Below are 4,776 nucleotides of genomic sequence, written 5' to 3' on the forward strand. Positions count from 1 at the left end.
TTTTTTCCAAGCAAGTTCAATTGCAAAAATAGTGGCTCTCAATTCAGCCATATAAGCAAAAGAAGGAGGGGTAGAAAAATCAAAACAGCCTTTGGAAAATCCACGATAGTTGCGAAAAATACCTCCCGCTCCTGCCTCACCTGGAGTGCCAAAAGCAGAGCCGTCCATATTGACTTTAACCCAACCCGGAGGAGGTTTAAGCCAATGGACCAGAATAATGTTGGGAACTGGAGGCGGCCTAGGAGAAGCCAGAAGACGGGATACGATAACATCATCTCTTCGTAAAGAGCAAAAACCTTTAGAAATGGCAAAGGACTCTCGAATCATTCGAAAAAGGGTGATCTAAGAGTGCTGAATAGAAGGAGAAACTTCTTTAAAGATTGCTTCATTCCTGCAATGCCAGATTAACTAGATGCAAGTGACAGTGGCAACACGCCAGATCATCGACACCTGTGAGCCAAAATGAATGCTACGAAGAGAGCTGAAGAAGTGGATGAATTGTGAATAACGAGGCAAAGAGCAGCCAAAGTGAAATTCAAGGGCCCTCCAAAGAGAATCTGCAAAAGAACAGCTAATGAATAGGTGGCTAATGACTCAGCATCCCTACCACATAGAACACAACGAGAGGCAAAGGAGAATCCAAGATGCTGTAAGAGGTCGTGATCGGAACCCGACCATGCAAAACTCTCCAGAAAGTGAAGGAACGAAAAGGGGGAGTGTGAGCATTCCAAACAAATTTATACCAGTCCATCGAAGAGGAACTAGGACTCATAATTAAATAGTACTCTTTGGCAGAGAAAATACCCTTCGTAGAGGGCTGCCAAGCGCAGAAATCAAGATCATCTCTACCCCTATGAATAGATCGAATACTGTCTTGAACAACCAAAGGAAGAGTGCCTAAGTCAATCCACTCCGAATTAAGAAAAAAAATCATCAACAGAATTAAAGCGTCAACGCTTATCCCGATGATCAAGATCCAATCTGTCCGCCACCGATGGAATAATCCACCTATCAGTCTAGAAATTGAGCTTTGAAGACAGGCCAATCCACCAAAAGGTCTGGTCCCAAATGGATGAATAAACAAACTTACAAGAAGACCAAATCGAGGACGGAGCAATTGAAGCTTTAGGCAAACCAGAGACAGCCATAAATCCAGACTTCATCAGAGAAATAGCAAGACTGGTGCCTTGAATTAATTTCCAACATATCTTAACCAAGAGAGCATGGTTAAAGATCCTAAAGTCCTTAATGCCCAAGCCTCCATCCTCCAAACTTTTGCAACAAGTTTTCCAGGGAACCGTGATTGACTTCCTCTGGTCAACACAACCCGTCCAAAGGAAATTCCTAACACTTATATTGAGCTTATTCAACAAACCCACTGACCACTTATAGATCAAGAATAAGTGAACTAGAGAACCAATAATAGCAGATTTAATTAGAGTTAAATGCCCTGCAAATGAGAGAGAGCTACCTTTCCACTTACTAAATTGAGAGAGAAATTTATCTGCAAGACTGCTGAGTAACAAGCTCTTGGAGCTCCTTTAAATAGAGGGAATCCTAAGTAACTGAAGGGGAGAGACTCCAAACGGATGCCAAGATAGTGAGCAAGATGAACCCTCCTCAGAGGACTCACTTGAGAACCAAAAAAGACAGCAGATTTGTCCCAACTAACCTGCTGACCGGAGATCTGTCCATATAGCATGAAGAAATTCTTGAGAGCATGCAAATTGCTCAAGGATGCCACTCCAAAAATGAGCATGTCATCAGCAAAAAGAAGGTGAGAGGGAAAAGAATTTCCACCAGAATAATACGTAGAAGAATAAATACCATTCCTCACCATCTTGGCAAGCCAACGAGAGAAAAAGTCCTCAGCAATGTCAAACAGAAGAGGAGAGAGGGGGTCCCCTTGTCTAACCCCTATGGAACAAGAAACGTAACCCTTTGGAGAACCGTTAATCATCACAGAAATACGAGCAGAAGCCAGAATGTTTAGGATTCAATCTCTGAAAGTGAGAGAAAAACCAAAAGAGTCCAATACAGCCAAGAGAAAGTTCCAATCTAAAGTATCAAAAGCCTTACGAATATCAACTTTTAAGGCCATGTGACCACCAAAATGTTTTCTGTCAAGCATATTAATTCCCTCAGAAGCTAAGGCAATCCGCTAGTGAATGCTTCTACCTTTAAGGAAACCATACTGGTTGGAAGAGACAATCCTTGCTGCAATAACTGCAAGGCGATCTGCAAGAATTTTTTAGATGATTTTGAAACTAAAGTTACTCATTACAATTGGACGAAAATTCTCTATTCTGTCAGCTTCAGCAACTTTAGGAATTAGAGCCATAATACTAAAGTTTAAGCCAGACAGGATGCAACCATGATCAAAGAAAGCCTGAACCATGTTGCAAACATCCTCCCTTATAATATCCCAAAAGAAATGATAAAAAGTTCCCCCAAAACCATCAGGACCAGGTGCACTGTCAGGATCCATGGAAATGACCGTATCTTTAATAACTTCAATGGAAGGATTAGAAATTAATTCTTCATTCTCTAAGGAAGTTACTAAGTTGGGAATTACCTCATTAATTGAAGAAAGGTCAATATGCTCCCTAGAACTACGAAAAATATTAGAGAAATACTCAATAACATGATCAGCTAATCTTACAGTGTCAGAAGTGGGACCCCATCGCCGATTCTTAAATGATGAACGCCAGCCCAAGTCTTTCTAACTTTAACAGACCTTTGGAAAAAATTAGCGTTCATATCCCCCTCTTTAAGCCACTTAACACGACTTTGCTCTCTGTACATCATCTCCTACCGAAGAAGTTGTAAATCCAGGTTGGAGCAGGCGACAGAAGTAGCACTACTCAGCTCCGGAGAATCTCATTGCTCTAAAATTTGCTTTTGAATATCGGCAAGATGAACTTCTGCCAGAGGGATATTAGAATCAATTCTACCAAACACATTTTTATTCCAATCCCTGAGAATAGGCCTAAGAGTGACATAATAGTTGTGCAAGATGGAGAGAGGTGTGGGATGTTGTCCAGTGATTAGCAATTACCCCCTTTAAAGAATCATTATTGGTCCACATGGCATGGAATCTGAACCTAGCAATCCTTGGTTCCCCAAATCTGCATTGAAGGAGCATCGGGAAATGATCAGAACTATACCTTGCCAAAGACGTGCAAGAGATAGAGTCCCAAGAAAGCCCTCGGACACCAAAGCTCTATCCAGACGACATTCAACATGAGCCGCCTCATGCCGACCATTGGACCAAGTAAACCTCTGACCCAAAGTATCAATATCAATAAGATCACAATCATGAATAAAATTCCTAAATTCCCTGTAGGATCCAGCAGCAGGAGGAGAACCAAGTTTCTCATGAGAGCCCATAATAGCATCACTACAAGAAAAAGAGCTTTTAATGATCAAAATTTAATGTGGGTTAAAAATACACTCATTAAAAATATGTTTTCAAAATATTTAATGAGTGGATAAAGACAATGCTACTATTATTGACTAAAATATGCCTTTTCTCAATTTCACTAAAAATTTCCACTCATTATTTCCTCCTTTTCACCTTTACTTTTACCGCCCTTAACTTCCCCCAAAATTTTCCCAATTTTTCAAGGGTTACAATTTAGGGTTCCCCCCAATTTTTCACTTTAGTTAAAAATCCCAGACCTTGATAGTCATCCATTGCTTCACCTAATCGAGCCCTTCACACCATCAGCAAGAGTCTGACCCAGCTCCTCCCCTGCAACGGCTTCTGCCATTCACCACCGTAGTCATCCACTCCCCTTAATCGTCGATCTACTTCCAATTTCTTTCTATCCTACATTTTCTTTCTCCTCTACCTTTTTAGATCTGGCCATTGAACCGACATTTCTCGAACCAACCCTTTCTTTCTCCTCTACCTTTTTAGATGAGGGTTTATAAATCACTTCGACTTTAATGGAAGAATCTCCAATTGAAAGTTTTCTCCTCAGCCGTGTGTCCTCTAGTACTTCTATTGTGCTGCTCTGTGCACCACCGCTGCTCAGGTACCTTTTCGGCTTTAGAATCTGTAAAAAAAGTTGATGCTCGATATGTTTTACTATTTGTATTGATTTAATAGTTTGATTGAATGGTTTTTGAGTTGGATTTTATTTAGTTGTAGTTTAAGAGTCTAAGAGTTCAAACATTTTGCTGTTACAAAACTCGTATATTTCACCTTGATGACACCAACTCAACTTATAAGGCTGTAAAATCCTCATAATTTTTTTTTGTTACATAAAATCCTGTTAACTAACTGTGGTAAACATGCATATTATCAATGACACTGGCTCGAATCATTTAAGGTCGAAGTTTTTTATTTTTTTTGTATGAGCAACATGATGCTAAACATGACATTTGTGACAAAAACTTCAAAATCTTTAAAGTGAAAAGTCCAATCTTTGAAAATGAACATTTGTGAAAAATTGCAGGATATGCTAGAGAATTAGAGAATAAGAGTAAGTGATCCTCGGGAGAGCTTATCTGTGTTCATTTCGATCCAACACTAAAAGAATTCCCGCATCATTGGTGTCAGATCATGATCTGTTCTTCTGGTTGATGCCTCGTAAAGTTGAAGTATGGATATATTTGCTTGTAAGTGAATTATGCTAAAGATAATCTTTGTCTGACTCATGTTTGTCATGCTGACTTACTAATCTAATGTCACAATTGTCTATTGACTTTGCTCAATCATATTATCTTAGTTTCAAATTAGGAATGTGCTCTTATCTTCATAATAATGAT

Source organism: Euphorbia lathyris, chromosome 7, assembly GCF_963576675.1.
Source record: "Euphorbia lathyris chromosome 7, ddEupLath1.1, whole genome shotgun sequence".
Classification (NCBI taxonomy): domain Eukaryota; kingdom Viridiplantae; phylum Streptophyta; class Magnoliopsida; order Malpighiales; family Euphorbiaceae; genus Euphorbia; species Euphorbia lathyris.